This window comes from Teleopsis dalmanni, chromosome X (assembly GCF_002237135.1).
Source record: "Teleopsis dalmanni isolate 2A chromosome X, ASM223713v2, whole genome shotgun sequence".
Lineage (NCBI taxonomy): Eukaryota > Metazoa > Arthropoda > Insecta > Diptera > Diopsidae > Teleopsis > Teleopsis dalmanni.
In genome coordinates this window covers 9,927,495-9,948,851 of record NC_051848.1, presented here as the reverse complement: position 1 = coordinate 9,948,851, position 21,357 = coordinate 9,927,495, and the positions used below count along the sequence as shown (strand labels likewise).

General features: G+C 31.3%; 1 protein-coding gene across 1 annotated transcript in view; it reads right to left on the bottom strand.

Moving 5' to 3' along the window:
- Positions 1-6,423, bottom strand: part of LOC119661956 (protein kinase 4) — a 78,400-nt gene extending 71,977 nt beyond the window's left edge. Inside the window, exon 1 of the mRNA XM_038071479.1 lies at positions 5,223-6,423. The gene's annotated coding sequence lies outside the window, so the exon portion shown is untranslated. The remainder of the gene's footprint in view (positions 1-5,222) is intronic.
- Between the last annotated feature and the right edge of the window lie 14,934 nt (positions 6,424-21,357).

Below are 21,357 nucleotides of genomic sequence, written 5' to 3'. Positions count from 1 at the left end.
AAATAATTCTTGTATTTCATTATTCGTAAATAATTTTTTTTAATTCAGACTGCAAGTACCAGGAATCAAACACGGGTCCTGCCAAAGCCGTACTTGACTTTTATGTTCGCAAATTTTTTGAATTTTGTTAAATTGCTTTGAAAGTTTTATTAAAAAATTCACTTGCTGTGTTTATATTAAAACGAAATCATAAACCAGCTGAACTAATTAATTACATTTTTTATTTTTAATTCTTAAATTTCAATACTATTCTGTTTGTAGAGGTATTATTTGTTTCATGATTTATATATTCTTTCTTATGTATAGAACCTAATCGAGAAACGTAATACAGAGAAAGTGATGCTAATTTTACTCCACAGGTCGCACGGGTGAGACCAATATTTTGTGAATATATAAATTACGAAATAGTGATCAGCATCTTGCCGTTAAATGCATCAAAAGCTATTAGGTAAACAAACAGTTAGATGAACTGGCTTACAAATGGAAGGTCGTATGGATGGACACCGCTAAATAAACTCCTCTTGATCAACTGTATGTATGATTAATATAATCTTAAATGGGTTGTTGGTCTAGCCTGTACGCTTCCCGATTTTTATAGTCCACCTAGTGTAAAAAATAACTTTTTCTGACTAACTTTTTGTATGACTTATATAATCTTAAATGAGTTACTTAAGTATCCTGTGTGCATCCCGATTTTTAATACCTAATACACTAATAGACACTAATACCTATAGCTAAAGGGATATTAAGGCTTAAACATTAAGACTTAAACACAATGACTTAAAATATAAAGCCAGTTGTCAACTACTGCAAATTTCTTAATAAGTCAGCTAATCATTTTTTTTCATACAATTCAGATACCGGCAAAGAAAAAAGAGGAAGTCATTAAGCATTTTTATTAATTGTATTTATCATTATCAAATCATTATGCTCATACTATGGTTCCTCTTTTTCTATTTCTTCTATATCTTCTTTCCTATTCCACACGGTTGCATTTTTCGTTTTTTGTATTTTTCCCAACAACAGAAAAGAACAACGCCACCTTTCTCCTATCAGCTATATCAATGCAAGGTGTTGTTCTGAAAGTTGGCATACCTACATAATTTATACTATGTATAACTGCAGAAGCTGCAACGATGGTGTATTCTACCAACAAATTTTTCTTTCAACGTATGGTGTAAACATATTAACTTGAAAATGCTCATATCAGATTTAACAATATCGATCATTGTCTTATGGATCTTAAAAATCACCAAAATCGGTATTATATTTAGTGATTACATTAGAGCAAAAAGATGAAATACTCTCAAACACATTCCCTATTCTTGTTTTTGTGACCTCTAAAAAATGTTTCAAGAATTCTTAGGAATTCCACTCGATACATATGGCTTGACTATAACTATTAGCTTTTTAGATCTTGAGTGCAACGGTTTCGAATAAAATAACAGAGCAGTCATACATAGATGTCTACCTTTTCTTAGAATTTGTCAGACATTAAGGTATTAGGGCTTTTCTGAATATAGTTAAAAATACGAAATACGTAGAGTGACTATAGATAGGGTGAGATAAAAAGTTTCAAATAAAGGAATATGACAGTCACACATAAATATCTACGTTTCCTAAGAATTTCTTATTAATAGATATGAAGGTATTGCCTTTTCTAGATATACGTGAAGTAAAAGTTATCCATTAGTGATTACAGATAAGGCAAAATACAATAGTCCAACAAAGGTTGTCCTGGATAACAAATGTTAAAGCTCGTAGAGCTATAATAAAATAATGATCTTGGAATAATTCAAATGTTTAATTTTATTTCACTTAGACTTTTTGTAAAATATTCAAAAGATTTTTATTTTTTTGTAAAATTTTTCAAAAATATTCGTTGTATATTTATTGAAACAAATCAATTTATTATCATTTAAAAAAAAATTCAAAACTAAGTGAATTACGTGGAACACACATTTTTTTCGAGTTCCTATATATAAGATAGAAATGCTTTCTATACTATTTGTATCTTATTACTTTTTTAACTAACAATCATCAGTTTTCATTTATATGTTCTTAAATATACTCCCATATAATAAACTAAAAACACAATAATCACCTTACTTTTGCATATTTATTAAAACTGTCTCCATTATTTAAATTTATTTGTGATATTTCATATTAACAGAGAAACAGACAAGCAGGTTTTATCAACTAATATAAAAAACGTATTCACGATACGGAGATCCAGTTTAAATCAGCATTCACACGACAGTTTTGTTAATTTAATACGTAGATAAGAAAATAAATAAAATCATGAGAATAGAACGAAACGTGAAACCGAATAAAAATATCATTCCGTAATTAACTCCAAAAATGTATTAATATATATTAATTAATGTATAACTTTATTATATATAGTCTTATTCTTTTTACTAGGTTTGTTTTATTTCAAATTATTATATTAAATATATTTAATATATCAAATATTTCATTAATTATTAACTAATGTATAACTTTATTATACATAGTCTTAGTTCTTATTATTGATATGTATAGGTCACACTCTTCTGAGATACTTCTTTGTTCACGCTCCAGCATCTCATGTCGCTTTTATTGGTGTTTTTTATAGTTCTTTAACTTGTATCATCGCATGGTCCACTGCCTTTATCATATGATTGAGTATGATATAGAGTACATTTTATATTGTATATATATATCCACGGTATTTTCACATTAGAATACATAGCTAATGGCTTAAGACTCTCACCGATCACTCAAGAAATCCTAAAATTCTCAAAATTAAAACAATTTTTTTCCCATCGCGTACTACATTCCATAATTTGAGAATCATTGAAGATTGAATATCACACTTCTTTTTATGTACGCTTGTTCCACTGTCAATGTCAAAGAAGAGTACTTAATTTAATTTCCAAAGAAATAAAAGAATTTTTATATTCACTGCAAATAATTTTAATTATCCTTTCAAGTTTTGCCTCTTATCGTGTGGTTCATCGTGAAGTATTAACCATGAGCCTTGAGTAGTTCTACACATCCTTCGCGCACATTCGAAAACAAAACATTCAAAACTTCTGCTAAATGTCCTTATCAGGAAGATGAAATCTTTCATTTGAATTCTACACTCTTAAGTGCATTTACCAAAGAAGAAAGTGTTTGGTGTGAAAAAATAATCAAAAATTATAAAAATATTTAAAAGCAAAAATGTGTGTTTATATTGGAGAAAAGAAACCGAAAATATATAACTTCATTTGAACTCCTTCCTGCGTCTGTGTCTCAAAAGAACATAAAATTGGATTAATTAAATTTTTAAAAAAGACTGGAAAAAAATCCAAGAGATTGACTCATTCCATCTCGATGTAGACATCGATGTAGACGATGTAGGTTTTGAGTTCTTTATATGTTAATTGAAAAAGAAAACTCGAATTATTATATATATTTCACAATTACATGAAAGGTCTGGGTTTCAACTGATACTATCTCTTTATTGCCAACATCAAGACTGAGTTTATATATTAAAGTTCCAGATATTAATACAGTGTATCTCATTATTGCAGATATAATGTTTTGAATTCTGTAAACCTGTTCGTGGGATCTCATCTTATTAGACATCATGGTATTATGTTTTTTTAGCTTAATGCCGCAGTTGTCAGAGCTGTATCTATACATATTAGTATTAGTTTTATAAACGAAACTATCATTATTAATAAATAAATAAAAATGTTTGTTTAAAAAAGTTCAAGTCTTGCTTTTTTTCGTAATTACAAATTTTAAGGATTTGATTACCAAACAAAGACTCTTATAACACATCGAACTCCATCTCCTGATAGAGTATATTTCTCTGAAATCGAGGCTAGTAACATTAGTGTTAGCTTTTTATTTACCAAAATGTGATTTGGCCGGTACTCTGTTACGGCTCGGAAACATAAAGTCCGATAGGAGATAATAGAAAGAATACCACTATTCGATACCGATTTTTGAACATTTTTTTAGCACATTACGAACAGATATCAGAAAGTATAGAGTTTTTTGGAATACTGAAATCAAGTGTTAATAAAAATTTTGATAAGTTCTTTAAGCCTCAAAGATTGAGATACATCGGACATGTTGTGAAAATAAGTTCTTCAAGAAATCAAGGAAGAATTATATACGAAAACAAAAATTTTAGTGACCACATCTAAGAAATCGTTAAGATATCAAGTTAGATTTAGAGCAGTTGGGCACCAAGTATCAAATAATTCAAAAGAACATAAACTTGGGTAAATACAATTTATAAAATAATACTAAAAGAAAATCCAAACGATTGTGTTTTGTGTTCTTTCAAAGTTAATTGAAAAAGAAAATTCGGGAAATTAGTCCATAGGTATAAACATATTATTGTAGATATTAAATATTTGTATGAAAGTTTTGGGTTTTATCTGATATTATTTCTATTGTTTCTATTTCAATATTAAATTTATTTATAAAACTTCTTTATTCTGACATTTATAATTTAACCAAAAACTTGGTCTTGAAATGGTTACATATGGCAATTTATGAGATAACGCCTCTCCTAATATTCTTTTAAAATCTGTACTTTTATCAATGACGTATTTATAAATCTCTTGGTGTCTTACAGCTGGTGGATGGAAAAATGAAGATAGAGAAAACATTTTAAAAATCTAGCTCTGTGTCGTTTATTTTTTGATCTATGTATATTCATCCAAAAACTTTGTCTTAAAAGTATTACTTTTCGTAATTTATAAAGTAACGCCTCTGTTGCTAAATTCAATGGATTTGTTTTGCCTCTGTATACCTTAAGGTTTCTTGCGAGGATTGTGGTAGAAAAAAGGTAAAAATTCGTTAGTTGAGGTCTGCGAAAAGCTGACCTGTCACTGCAACCAACCAACCAACCAACACCTCTCGAGATTCTTTCAAAATCTGCACTAAAATCAAGGAAATATTTGTAAACTTTTTTGTTTTCTTCCAACCTTGAAGTATAATAAGCCAATATGATTGAATGAGCCAAACGATAATGAAAATGTGGAAATCTATCCTATTCTATGTCATAATTGCAAATGTGATATGCTATATGCCCGCTAAATAGTTTTGACTTCAATTTCATAATCCACAATAATCAAATTTTTTTAATTTAAATTAAAAATATCTATAATATGCTTAGGATATCTTTTCATTAAAATGAAAATATATAAGAAAATTAAATTTGGAAAAATATCTACCTTATTTCCGTCCGTAAAAATTTTGACTAATTTTATTTGGCGGGTTCCTTGGGGAAACCCGTCCACACGTTCGGCAAAATTCTTGATCGAATTAATACAGACGTTATGCCTCAGCTTCTGTGTTGTAGATTGTTGTGGTATGTTGTTGCCAGCGTGGTTCCACCTATTGTAACTGTTTCACTTGTTCTAGTACTCAATTTTTTTTTTAATTTTACAAAAAATTTTCAAAGTTCCTTTTTGGAAGTTCTAAGCAAAAACAACACTTAAAAAAAGTTTAATTATCCAAAAAAAAAAAAGTGCTGCTACGAAACCGTAAAGTAGTTTTGTGCATCTTACACAGGTAAACTTCTTGAACCGAATATATTGTTAGAAAAACTTTGTTAAATTTTGATAATGCAGTTGAGAGACGCGTAGAGGGCAACGATAATCACAGCACAGTATAAAGTCAGGAATGAAAACTTTGTCCTGTCTATCTATGAGATACCAATATACTTGCGGCAACTAAGCGCAACACACGTATTTCATTACAAAGTTTTCAAAGAGATTTCATGTGGAAAATTGTACAAAAGTTTTTAAATAAGTTTCCAAAATTTTATAACACACATAGGGAGTTATTGTTATTGTTACGCTGTAATATATCAATTTCCGTATACCGAACACTTTTTATATCACCGATAACGCTAATTTTCTAATAAAAGAGTGAAAGAGGTCGGCCGTACACTAGTTCGATTCGTCAATTAAACCAGCACATTCTGGTAGTTTAATAAAGCGGCGGCAAACCCAGACGTATATATATTGTCCTACGTAATCTTATTAAAGTATCAAAGTTAGCCGATATCAGACGTAAAGTAATTCACTAAATTAATAACGTTTTTCGATACGATGTTCGATACGATGTTTTCATATGATACCACCGAACACGGTCGCAGTTTCAATGCGAATGATCTAGCGGGCTTGCATCGTGCTCGAATTTGAACTAATTGTGTCAGCTGTCAGCGTTCAGTGTTCAGCGGGCACGAGCTGCTCACATACAACCGAGTATGTGCCAGTGTACGAAGAAGCAAGCGAGCTTGAATTGTGCTTTCGCTCGTTGTGCGTTGCGTGCCACAACAACGTTTGTTGACGTACGGACAGACGGGGCTAGCAGCAATGGTGGATGCGAAAGCCGTGCTTGCTTATACGGCCGTATAAAGTGCAACAATAACGGTACTCGTTAAATTTTGTATGGTGACCAGTCAATGCACACGCACACGCACATATTTGAACATATATGTATATGCTACCCATACACTTACGTATCGAAGGGTTGTTTTCAGCAACCGAGGAACGGAATGAGTTTGGACAGAAGCTCTATTGCAAACAGTGGCAAAGGTTCATATGCACGTGCACAAGGACCGCCCTTTAATTTTGTTTATTTGTGTAGAAAAAATGAATTCCTCAGAAAAATATCCCAGTATTTTTAGGGTTGCGCATGCGAATAAATTTTAAACTCAATTTCAAACATATTTTACGTACTATTTCTCTTCATTTTATTTTTTTTATTTAAGTTTTTCATTTTTTTTCTGCTATTATGAGAATATTTACACTAATTTCAAAATTTTCTTTTTTGCCTAAATTATTTTTATTATTTACTTTGATATAACTTGAGATTTCTCCATTGTGGCACAACGGTCCATTGTTGTTGTGAACCGCTCTTTTGTTATTGCGAAACAGTCTCCTTTCTGGACTGTTTAACTGTTAGTTTAATTATACCAACACCAACACCAACTCAAGTTGGCTCTATTCTATATGGCATTTCGTTCATTCTGTCATAATGGTTTTTACTTTGTGATTGAACACCATTTGGCGCCCTTCGTTTGCTGCTTGCATACCGTTACTCCTGCATTGCACGTGGTGCCCATAAAATGGCTGCTTCCGGTAATTGGTTGGGAGTTACAGTTGCAAAAAGCAAAAAGCAAAAGGCAAAAGGCGAAATGCGAAACAGTAACATATACAGTCAAAATAACCGACCGAACTCATCACAATCGTGCTAAACCGAATGGAACAGTTGAGTATTGCAAAGTAAATGTTTTGTTGAGAAAATGGGGTGAGTGACGACGAAGAGGACTAGACAAGAGTAGAGTAAGGGGACCAAAAGTTGATTAGATGGATTTCGTTAGGTTTTTGTGTTTTTAATCACACACCAATTTCATTTATTAAATCTTCGCATCAGCATTTCATTTGCTTTATTTTATTTCTTTGTTTTTTCAAACACTCAACCAGGCACACACAGTAACACACACACCAACACAAAGTGACACACATACACACACACAGTGTATGAGTGGCAGATATACAATCGCACAATAGAGCCACACAAGCATTTGCTTTGGTAGTTCTTTGCAGTGGCGCTCATGTCAACTGGATGAAGTTCATCCAGTGTTCATTATAGTAATTATTTTCTTTCATATCCATAATTTGTTTTTGTGTGGAAAATTTATTTATTCCAAGCATTCGTATTCTGTTTCTTGGCTTAAGTTTGCGGGTTACTTATAGTTGCAAAAAACGGAAAGGAAGGAACATAGTTGAGTTTGCAGTGAATTTCGAATTCATTCTTGGTAAAATTTTTGAAGGATTATTTAATAATCTCTCGAATTAAATCTGTACTCATTATCTGTCCTCAAAATAATAAAATTTATTAATAGAACAGGAAATTTTGAAATATGGGGAAACTCATATTCGTTGTGTATCTACGAACTAACGAGTTCGCAATATCTCAATGGCTTACATAATTAGAAGTAATCAAATAGTTTCAATGTGCAATTTAGGTACAGTCTTTGCAGAGGCGACGAAAAGGAGGCCTTCAAAAAACGGAAGATGCCACGTGCACCAGAAGAACTGATTTTCTCGTTGTAATCATGGACGTAGCCAGAAAGCAGAACAAAGAGGAACCCCAAAAAAAATTCTCTGTAATTTTAAATTATTTTGATATTTCATTTATAATGAATAATATATGAAAAAACAAAAAAAAATATTTTAAAAAAAATCTTGATATATTAAAACCGTTCAATATCTATTGTTTTACAAAAATAGGGTTATTGGCCTATTGTGTTACCGAAATGTCCTTAGTAGTATTCGAAAATATTAATAGTATAAGATCGCACAATATTTGAGCGAAAAACCACAAGAGCTCTTTTGAATCAGAAAAAAGCGTTTGTACATCAAAACACAGCACGTTATTATTAAAGAAAAGGATTTCACTTCCTTATACCGATCATTAGCAGGGATATTTAAAATTAATTTTAAAAGAGTTAGTTTTTGGCAAGAGTTGCAAGTTCGTGGTTAATACAATTTTTAAGAGAAAGAGAGTGAATGTTTCAACAAGATGCTACACCATTACACAAAGTACGATCCAACCAACAATGAGCATAATGTTCCACACTTTATTTCAATCGGATCACTATGTTCTAAACGATCCTCAACTGCAAATCCGCTCAACTTCTTAGTATGGGTGCTGAGCAACCCTGCAGGTCATCTCTAAAAAATATGAGACTATATACTATAAACATCAGACAAACTATATTAGTTTAAGTGAATAGATAAAAATTTCGCAGACCCATATTTTTGAAGCGTGTGGGTCTCTTTCTCATTAATTCAGAACGATAGTTCTTGAGAAGCGTCCTCAGTATTTTGCAGGCCAAGTTCATCACTTACAAACATCAGAGTATTGATATGGTTTTCGTGAATAGATAATCATTAATTCATCGATTCAAGAGTTCTTGAGAAGGTACACATATCGTGATGATTAGAAATGATAAATAATATATATCTCATCAATGATGAAGTGTATGTAATGATAAAGTGAATAATATAATGGTAAAGTTTTCTGATAAATTGCAATTCAATTTGACCACACCGTGAAAAATAAAGAGTGTCAGTTATATTGTAGAGTTATTCATGGTAGACTACAGCATTGATCGAAAAATGTCGTTTAAAATGTGAATGATATCTACATTTAATGGTATTTAAGAATTTAAGTTGACAAGGAGAATTTTATTGAGAGTGTTGCGATTGCCTAATAAAGTATCTGATCGAGAGAAGTAGATAGAGAGGGATGTGAACAGATGGAGGCATTTACTTTATAGAATTTTAAGATTTACACATTTGATAAGAATATAATTATGAATATTGTCATTATTTAAATCAGGGCTGACCAAGCAAGGCCCATGGCTAATATTAGTGCGGCCTGTGACATGTTTTTAATTTACGATCTTATCTAGCTGCACAGCCCTGATTTATATGAAGTGTTTGAGCAAAAGAAAACTAAATAAAACATAGATAGAATAAAACACATAGAATATTTAGCTGTTATTTAGAGCATAACATTGCGACTAACAGATCTTTAACACTGAATTCTGCAGAACAAGGCGTGCCAATTACAATAAATCTAACTAAATGCAAAATCGCTATTTGAGCAAAGGCGATATTCAGTTATCTCCGACAAACGCGTCTTATTTCTTGTTGTTGCACTCAAACCCCCAGTTAAAAGGTGTCTCTCTGTAATCAAATGAACAAACCCCTAGAGGCTTTCGAGTTAAAATATTTCAAAGTTACATTACTAACAAAAAAGTTTATTTTTAAAAGAACTTCAGTAAAAAAGTTGAATTCGACACTTCAGTGTTTATCCTAAAAATTAATAAAAGTCTATGTACATATAGGGTACATTATAGACACCTACATCTCACTCACTTAAATTTATCTAATAGAAAAATTAAAGGTATCAAACTTTAGAACTTGAAAAATGGGTCTAAGTAGTGATTGAGAAATGATTTCTGGAATTACTGTATGCATTCTCAAGAGTATTAAATGATTAAGGACATCATATTTTTATGAACGTGGCCATTTAAATTTTTTTTTTTATTCCCACCTGCACCTATTTCTTCGTTTCTTTCGTTATATATTTATTATAGTTCGTTGCAATATATATACATAGTACCGTTGAACTGCCTGCCTGCCTGCCTGCCTGGTCCTACTCCACCCCCACATTACCAATAAAATTTGTTACATGGCGCGTAAATTGATAAGCTTTCCTTAAGTTGCTTACTGCTGCTGCCCATCTATTATTCAGCCATCCGTTCTGCATTTCCCCGTCCCTCTTTCATTTGAAAAAACGCTTCTGGGCGTTTTAGTTGATTCACCACCATTGCAACTGGCACCCTTACCATACCACTACCATCACTGCCACCACTACTACTACTACTACCACTACTCGCTACTCGCTACTATTAAATAAGACCAAAATACTTAACGAGTTAAGGTTAGGTAGACACGCACACACGCACACACAAACACAATATATGTTACATTTGAGCAGAACAGAAGGACTGAATGGATGCGATTCTTCGTTTAAAAATTTAGTGCGCCTTCCCACTTCGAAGCATGTTTTATTTGTGTTTTATTTGAATTTTCCTGCCTTGCGCTCGCAGTTTGGTGCTAAGATCCATTTTGTTCTGTCGTTTCCGGCAATCACTCGTATTACTGCTCCTCCTCTATAAGGAAGTTGGAGGAATTAAATTGATGTAATTTATATGGGCACTTGACTAGCTAAATTGCCTTTCAAGAAAATTGTTATATTATTCGTTGGTTTAATGGAAAATAATTAATTTTAATCCGCAAAAAGTTCCGCAGTCTGCCTGTAGTTTGTAAAGGCAGTCTATTTATGTATACTCCAAGAATGGGACCACTAAATTATTACCAACGATTCACTCCTCGCAAACACACAATCACACCCAGCTCAACTGGAGGACGCATGCTGTGGTGGCAGTGGTAGCAGTGGTAGCAATTATTTGTTTGGAGCACCATTTGCAAATTTAGTACTTAAATAAAAAATGATAATAATAATCATCGTAATAAAACCCTAAGCACAAGGCAAGCCTGTGTTGCGTTACGTTCTTACGTTCTTCCCTTATGAAGAACGTAACGAATTGATATATAATAGATTGGGCTGCACAGTTGGATAGTAACGAAATACATATACTGCCTGCCAATTGGCATTATTAATTTACAAATTGCTTACATTTTGTCCCGAATCGGTGCCACAACTTCTTCTTCCATCGTGGCTGACTGCTATCCTGCAGTTTATACTCAACATTTACAACATGTTGGTAGCTGCTGCTGCTGCTGCTGCCTACTTCCTTCCTTCCCATCGCACGTGTAAGCGCACCATCGCTACAAAATGGCCATAAATTTTACTACCGAAATCAAATGACAGCAAATTGCCCCGCAAGTCTTTCAGTTTTTCGCAGCACCCCGTTAATGAGGACATAAGCCGAAGCACAGCCATGCACCAAAGGATAAAAATAAACACTTCAACTCTTTGGTGAACTGACGAGAGGAAGACGGTAACGGATGTGAGCTTCCAAAGCAACGCTGCGGTTTTATTGATGCTCTTAGCGGAAAATGCGAAAGTACAACCGTAAAATTGACAAATTGCCACGCATTACGGCGGCTCTTAGCTACATTACCAATATTTATGTTCGTTTCCTTCGTCTTACCGCCATTACTCGCATTACTTGCATTACCCGCTTTATTTGGGCGCATATTAAACTATCCCACTTGGCTCATCCACTCAGTATGTCTTCTTTACGCATACTCTTCCACTCTCACTTCACGCACTTAATTAATTGCCTTCAACTTAAAATTTTAACTCGAAACATTCACTCTGATAAAGTATAATTGTTGCAATCTGTATGGAACCAAGTGGACAGCGTTCACAACTACCATACGATTCACAGAATAGTATGAAACCATTTATGTTCCATATTCCAACCACTTAAGTGTATTTTAATAAAGGTGACATATACTACCATAGATCAAATTCCTTAGAATCGGTCGAACATATCATTTTAAACTACCTAATCGAATCGGTTAAAACTGCATAAAGAACCTGTAGAGAGTTATGTTGACGTCGTACACCAGTTTAAATTGATTTACCGAGTAATATGAAGAGCAATAATATATGCTCTAACCACTTAGGTATATTACAATAAAGATAACGCATGTGTCCAATGATCGAACTCCTTAGAATTAGTCGTGCAGTTCATCTCAAACTAGATAATAAGGTAGCTATATCTGGATACTAAGAAATCCACCTTAGTTTATGTGGGATATCAAAATATCACAAATATATGCAACAGCATGCTAAATTACTATGATTGAGTAAAGTAAGGAGTATACGTCTGATTTGGATCCATTTGCAAAGACATGCTAGATTGATATGATTGAGAAAAGTAAGGAGTGTAAGTCTGGCTTGGATCAATGTTCCAGAACTTTCTAACTGTATCCAAAAATTCTGAATAGAATAAGAGAAATTTGCCAAATGGGAAAACATTGCATAAAGATTTGGACACGAAAAAACCTTTAGCAGATTGGATGATTATTAACTGATCTTGAACAAAAACTACAAATGCATTTTGCAAAGACTCTATTAGGATCATTAAATTATAACGGTTTATACTTTTTACAAAGATTCATTTCTGTTAATGGAATATCGATCCATCAGTATACACCGGTGATCAAATAATAAGCACAATAGTTCATTATTAAGGTGAAACAGCTTCTAAGGAAACTAATGCCGGAAATTTCATGAATACTATATTAATGGATGACAGGAACGTAATCTCAATTAACTATATCGAAAAAGATTGCTTAACATTTAAAATTTAACATAGTGAATTACTAAAAAAATTTAACTATATAGTACGACATTACATAAAAACATATCTTACTGCAAAGGAAAAATTTTTTATTTGAGAGAGATAATGGACTTTTAAATTTTTGCGAATACCGCTATGAATTGTTCTAAGAGGAGTTTTGGGAAATGAACAAGCTGATGAGCTACCCAGAACTACATCTAAATTGCTTTTACAGACCCTCAACTCCTTTGTGGGTTGAACTGGGCCAGTACAAAACAAATAATAAAGGAGAGAGAGAATCATTTTTCGTCGGATATATAAATCTCATGTTACATTTATAGTTGTGGGGAAAATGTTTTTAGGAATATACATAAAAATAATTTTCAATAGTATTAACTGGTAGATATGGCGGCCATAATAACAATGTCGTCTAAACCCAGGAAAAGGTTTATAAAAAAAAGAACATTTTGTTTTATTATTTTAGGTCATTTAGCCTAAATTTGACCAGTCTTTAAGGCCGCAGTCCGAACGAAGTTAACTTATAAAGCTTTCTGGAGTCTTAAAAATATATTTCTCAAATATGTGCTCTTGAGCACTTTTACTCTCTATTAACTGTAAGGTTTCTTCAAAATTCCTCCCTACGCCTTGACTGGATTATTGTTTATCACTTTATCAGACTAAGCAATAATTGACCTCAGATCTGCATCCCACCCCGAGGAGCCTGTAACTATTCTGAGATTCGATAACGCGGTGTTGGCAAGTCTGTCAACGTGATGCCATATTATGCCATCCTCCCAGTTTATTACCATATCTCCCATTCTCACTCTCGACGGGTTCTGTCTTCACTTACGCGTAACAAACAGAGCCTTAGTGGTTTCATTATTGATTTTTATTTTCCATTTCTGGAATTACTCCAGGATGAGGCTTATATACTCTTGAAGTGTGTTAGTTATGTTGAGAGCACATATATCCGAGTATAGCATACACTTCAGCATATAACGCCAGAGTCGAGGGACCTAACATTGGGATATCAGACATATAAATGTTGTTAATGTTGTGGAGGAGATCGGTGATCCCTGCGGAACCCCTGCTTCTATAGTTCGGACTGACGAGAGAGCGCTGTTGATTTTCGTGCGAAAGTACCTCCCATATAGGGAGCTGCTGATGATCTTAGTTAGCCTGTCTGGAACACCTAGATGACATTTTTACAGGCCATCATGCCAGACCTTGTCAAAAGCTTCAGAAATATCAAAAATTATCATTCAAGTCGGCTCTCTTACTAAGGGCTTTATTGAACAATCATAAAACTATAATAATAATAAATATATATGCATGCATTTAAGTCTGCAATTCATTTTGGGTGGTGGCTTCAATCCATCTTGCTCCCCTTTGGATACATGGTGAACCCGTTAGATATTGAAGAGAAGTATTCTATTATTTCATGACCCTCTTTTATATTATGAACAATTATTTAGGAAGCTCAACCGTCTCATTAACTATAGTTATAGATCGATATATAGATATAGGCATGCATACGTATAACTTTAGAGGGCGCAACCGTCTCATAAACTCCCCTCTTCAGCACACTCATGCAATAGCTCTCTTTCGAGATCTAATAGATCGATACCAAGGATATAGCCATTCTTTTTTTTGGCTATAGAGGGCGCAACCTTCTCATAAACTCCCCTCTTCAACAGACTCATGCAATGGCTCACTTTCGAGATTTGGTAGATTGATGGCAAAGATATAACCATGCGTATGTTTGGCTATAAAAGGCGCAACTCTTAATAGGAATATAATCATCTTCTATGTAATGGCTCCTTACGGAGATGTGATAGATCGATGACAAGATAAAGGGTTTCGTATATATGGTACAAGTAATCTTGTGCGGTAATAGATTTGGAATGAACCCATAATAGGCGGGATATTATAGAACTAAATTTTTTTTTTGGTTAACCTTTTTGTTTGTTTATCAGAATTTATGGATATTGTTCACTGTTGCTTCGTTTCCCAATTCCCGACTTTGTTTTGTATGTTGTTATGAAATAAATAACAACATACAACTAATACGAGTATATCTCTTCACATCATTATCTTTTATCTATGTAATGTTCTTAGAATCCAAAATAAATTTTCCTAAATAATGAACCTTTCCGACTTGAAAAAGAGTTCATTTATCAAGGTGTCAGAATTACACTTTCCATACATCGCTCTTACTTGACAAAAACCATTTAATCCTTCTAGGAGCACACACAGAAGGAAACTGAATAAATAAAAATAAAAAATTCCTTATTAGTTGGTAGTTGAGGAAATCAGAACCTAATTTCGTAATTGCAGGAGACCCCGCCGCATGCCTTCCATAAAACCGTAGCCATTGTAAAGTGATAACCTAAAATGGTTAAATGAATAAACAAACAAACAAGCGAACAAATAAACGAACAAACAAACGAACGAACAAACAACGCAAAGCAGTAAACAATCAGCCAAAGAGACTTAATAACAATAAAGGCAATAATTCCCAATAATAAATTAACTGAAATTCACTTACGCTGAGTGGAATTGGTGAAAATGTGTAACAAATACACTTGACGATGGCGACAGAAAGGCGGTTACTCCTTCCAGTTGAACAGCGCAGGGGAGAAGAAACTAATAAAAATAAATTGAGTTGTCAAAAATGATATGCCAAATAAATTCCTCTTTGAACGTCACGAGTCAAATAACCGCCTTTCACCACCCACACGAAATTGCTCTCTTCTCCCGCTCTTAATAGGAATAGCTCTAGTGTTGCTAGTGTAGCTTTTGGTTATTTCTTTATTGCTTTCATTATTATTATTGCTCTCACCAGTGTACGTGTGTGTGTGCGTGCAAGTTGCTGCTTTTTGCGTACTCCCATCTTCATACACTTGGCACATTGCACAAATGCAATTGAAAAGTAACTTCATCTCGCTTACGCACACAAGCACATGCGAAACAAAACACACTGCTTAGGGACCTTAAGTACCATAATAAAATAAAGAATCTAAATTCTACAGCATTACGCCATTCAGTAAGCACAGAAATATTATATAAAATAATAATGATAATAATAATAATAGCCATAGTCACGGGAGCACACGCTAGAGCAAAGTCTACTTTATCCAACAGCACCAAAACAATGCCAACAATACCATACAGCGGCCCATTCACCCATTATATAAATTCAATTTTGTAATAAAAGACAAAAAAATTTCTATAAAAATAAGAAAATTGTCTTTTATTTAGCTGATTGTACAAACGGGGTGGTGTCTTGTTCTCCTATACTTAAGCAGTATCAAGTATTTTCGAAAATCAACACAAGCGCAAAGTTATGGGCGGAGTTAAGTTGAATGCTATGCAATCAACTGAACTGTGCGTTTTGAAGTTGGTCTCGCTGACTTACCTTTGCACCCTGCGCTTTACATATACTGAGCTAAATTTGTTGAGCGAACGAATAGAGAAAACTGAAACTATACTATAAAGAATAATTTCTCAGTCTTTTTTAACTTTAAATGGAAAGTTAAACCTTTTAATACAAGTAATACATATCTCAGTGTGTCTCAGGAACTCATTTGATATATCTAAAAGATTTGAGATAGCATGGAAGCGATCACTGAAAACTTTCTATTTAGTATTCGCTTTAATATATAATGGAAGATTTTAAAGCTATACAGACAAGTATTCACAAGTATAAATTCAGCGATCAAATTGATCTGTAAAGTTATCACAGTAACTGTTGATTAGATAACCAGGTTCCGAGAACAGCAGGGCCTGCGCCCCAGAGCTGACAACCAATTGCTAATCAGCACTTCCAAAAGAGAGTCAAAAGTAAATTCTTACTGGCTACAACAATAACCATAAATAACTGTGTAAGTTAATAATAATCAAACCCATTAAACATTCCAAAATTCAATGCCTAGAATGTTTTCGTACTTGAATTATAAAATTTTAGAGTTAATATTGATTTTTTTTTGGAAAGTTGTAAATTATTTTTGCAGAAAACATCAATTCACTAAAAGTATCTGCTATATACGTTATTTGTTCATGTATTATTTATTTAAAATAAATTGCATTAAGTTTTAACAAATTCTTATAGATCGAATTCTTCTTGATCTTGTACTGTAAGAACAATAAAAGAATTAATATTTTAAGCACTATAATTCATAACATATTGTTGGACATATAAATCAAACTTTTATATATGTACAATTAGAGTTATCAAAAACTATATGCTCGCATATATATGTCTGAGGCGCATGGCGAAATAAAATATATTTTTTCATGTATGGTGATTTGTTTAATATTTAAATAATAATGTTTCATCAGCTCATGCAAAACGATTGAGGCAAGAAAAATATAATCCATATATAGTTTTAATATGTTTTAATCTAACTTTTAAGAGTGTGTTTCAGTTGATAAATATTTAGCTTCATATAAGCTAAAGTGGATAAGTGTTTTTTAACAAGCCTCTTTGTTTCATATTAATCCTATTGTAGAACACATTCATGGATTTGACGCCCATTTTATTGTGTCCTTGTTCTACATTATTTTCATATGCAGAACACATTCTTTGATTTAATGCACATTGTATTGTCTCTTTACTCCACGTTATTCTTTAAATGCCCATTGTATTTTCGGATGATTAATATGCTTTTCAAGTGGACTTCATGCAGGTGACATACGTCCACTGAAATCAACATTCCTATTACATTTCATATACATTGCGCATATGCTAAACAGTAACGAAGCTGATGTGATGCAGTTTATTTCATTTTCTAATAGCTACGGAAAAAATCATTAAAGATGATATTTAATCACGTATTATGATTTTCAAATAAATAGTTAATCGTCCACATACCTACAATTGCGCTTACTAAAACACACTAGCCCGAAAACCACTAAAATAATACGAACCTCACTCATATTGTAATATTCTGTAACTATCAATACAAACCCAAAGGTGGTCTTCCAAAACATAATGGTAGGTACCAAATTATTCAATTTACCAAGATATAAAATTATCTTTTAAAAAACGGTAAAAATGTAAATTTAACATTTTATTAAAAGAATACGCAATCATACCTATGAATTAGCTACTTAGTCGAAGCTTCTATAGACAGTATTCTAATTATTTCTGTCATTATAATCTTCCATTACAAAATTTAAAGATTCAAAAGATAAATTGTAGACAAAACATTCTACAAACAAATATTTTATGATTCAATATAATTAAAATGTGCGTTTAAAAACATATACTGTGTATGAAGTGAAATGTTCACAACACCAAACTGACTTGTCAGGAATGTACTACCCACTAATACTGGTAAATTTTGAAAATACTGTTATATTTTTTTCTTCTTTTCATGACTGTGGTTCGTTTCTGTACTATACAGAGTTTTTTATATGAATATTGGGATTTTTAGAATCACCTACACAAATGTGATATGCTATGAAGTCCATATGATCCTGCTAAATAAATAAATAATAATATAAAAATAAATTCTTTAATACCCTACACACACAAAAAGAAATATTATAAATAAATTATTTCTTTTCTATAGTTTTTAGAAATATATTGAAAATATATTTTTTACATTAAAGTTAATTAAAGTTCTATGTAAAAACACACATTTTCTGGATTAGCATGATAGAAGATCTGTCAGTCAGAGTTGATTAAAAATTAAAGGATTAAAAACTAAGGAATAAGTTTGACTTCCAAAATAAAAACAAACGGATAACACCTATTCCATTTGTCTTGTTATATTAAAAATTTATAAAATAATTATTAGATATTTATAATTGGATTCTGGAGAAACTACTATCATTACAATTACTATATTTTTTAAAATTTATAAAAAGAATTTTTTATTACGTTATGTTATTATTCGACGAGATATATTTTGTTATATTTTATTTTTATATTAACATAAAAAAAAAAAACAAAGAAAAATAAGAACTTATGAAGTTAAATAGCAGAAATAAAAAAATAAATATATTTAAATAAAGTTTTACCTACGTATTATAAAAATATTAAATACTTTTATTAAATATTTTGTTTTGTATATTTTACAGATCTGAACGCTATGGCAACACCATTCGATCTTGACACTCACATTTTGTTGCATTACACCATAAACTCATTAAATGTGTACAATAGTGTAATGCACTGAGAAAAATTACTTGGTTAAATTCTTATTAGATTTTTTAATTTCAAACCATACAAGATTATTTCAATACAATAGAAGCATACATCATTTCTGTATGAAAACTAACTTAAAAGAAATTTTCGCTTGAATAAGAGAAAAGAGCATTGTGAGTATTTCTTGGGTATAGGTTTTGATATGAAAAATTTTTAATTGAAAATATTACAATTTTGTTTGATTTTAATTAAATAGATTTATTTTAATTTCATATTTGAAGCTTAATTAAAAATATATTTAAATTCAATATAAGTACATAAAAATTACTTATAAATTAGTTTACTTATTATAAACTTATAATAAACTTATAATGTAAACTTATAATATAAATTTATAATAATTTGTTATCTTAATTAGTAAACACAACAGTACTTCAAAGATAAATTTTATATAAAAGACAAAAACTTTTTACTTTTACAAATGAATTTATTAATATATTATTATCTGATAATTAAATTTATATAAATATTTTTTAACTTCATAATTTTAAACCTAATTATGAATAAATAAATTCAATTGATATTGCAATATTATATACACATATATTATATTATATTATGATATAATACATATTATTATAATATATAACATTGATTTTTTATAGAACTATGTAAGAAGTAAAAATTTAAGACCAATATCGTTTTCGAATGACAAATTTAGATTTGTATCCGATCTATCATTTTTTGCTCGAATTTTGTGCTCCTATCAAACATATTTAGGGTAGTCCCAACATTATTTGATAGCTGAATCTTACAAGGTACACCAAACCGCCAGACCGTTTGTATGCAAGACCTTTATCGGGAATACTTCAGAATAGGGTCCCTATCTTGGTTATATCTCATTATAAAGTAATCTCTTGAAAATGAAAATTGCACTAAAAGTGAATCTCGATTGAAAAAGTTACCCCAGATTTATGAACTGAAAATGTATTACACTTAATTGCAAACTTGATTGATTTTAAAGAAACTATTTTCTTAGTAGAAACTATGGTTTTAATAAAAAGGTTTTTGAACAATAGTGAATTACAGCAACAAAATTTTCATTCTTTTCAACAATGAAGTTTTTAGGAATATCCCTTAAAAAATTTACAAAATTACGAGAAATGCGATTACAACTCTTTTATAAAATAGCTATGTTTCCGATTTTGATTTCTTGGCGAACTATTTCATAAACTGTGTCCTTTCTTTATTTCTTGCCGTCCAATATTTTTACTATTTTTTTCCGCAAATACTTCAATTAAATACTTTCCTCTTCTTTCATCCAGTTCTTTCTTTTCATTTCTCTTTTTTAATCTACATTTTTAGTTTTTTTTTTAACAGTAGCCATAATTTTTTTCTTTAAGAGTAGGAAAAAAATAACATTAAGTCTGATTAAAAGAAATTGGCAGCACTTTTAAAATATGTTAAATGCTTTTATTTGACATATATATTTTTGATTATGTTGTATATAATATGAAATATAAAAATTGTAAACACTAAAAATTAATTAATTTAAATAAAGACAAACAAAATGAATATTAGGAAAGCAATGTTAAGCATTTTTATCTTATATATTTAAATTAATTTAATTATTTATTAATAATAAATGTGACAATTAACAATTGACTGATTTTTGAATTTGACTGCACCAAAACTTAGCTTCACATGTTTTCTTTCGTAAGTTGCGGATATTTTTTTGCTAGCCTGAAAGAAAAAATTACGACTAGTATTATTATTAGTTAAAATAAAACTTACTTATAATTTAATAATTTGTATTTTTTTATAAATCATTGCACGTTATTTTCTATATGCAACAACTGTTATGTTATGAATAATACAACAAAGATTATGTATTAAGTTATTTGAATTTTCTGCGGTTTTCATGCTGAATTATTTTCTTCTAACAATGCAAAACATAATGTCAGCTGTTCACAATTAAAATGTAAACAAAGATAAAAGCTCTACAACTAGAAATTTTTTCATACATAAAAGCTATTTTCCATTCCTAAAGTAACTTGTAAAGTAACTTACTAATGTAAACAACAAAAAGCTCAATTTTACTAAGTAACTTATTAAGTATTAAGTATTACTAGGTACACAAATTTCTTATGTTTGAATTGTCATTATTCACACACATGCATATATGAACATTTTCTTAATTTAATTTCTTATGCCAATGTTTATTGAAATATCTGGCATCGCTGTTTTGTGAACTGAAACACGTACAAATTCTTTCTCTATTGTTATTCGTGTTTCTGGTTGTGGTTGC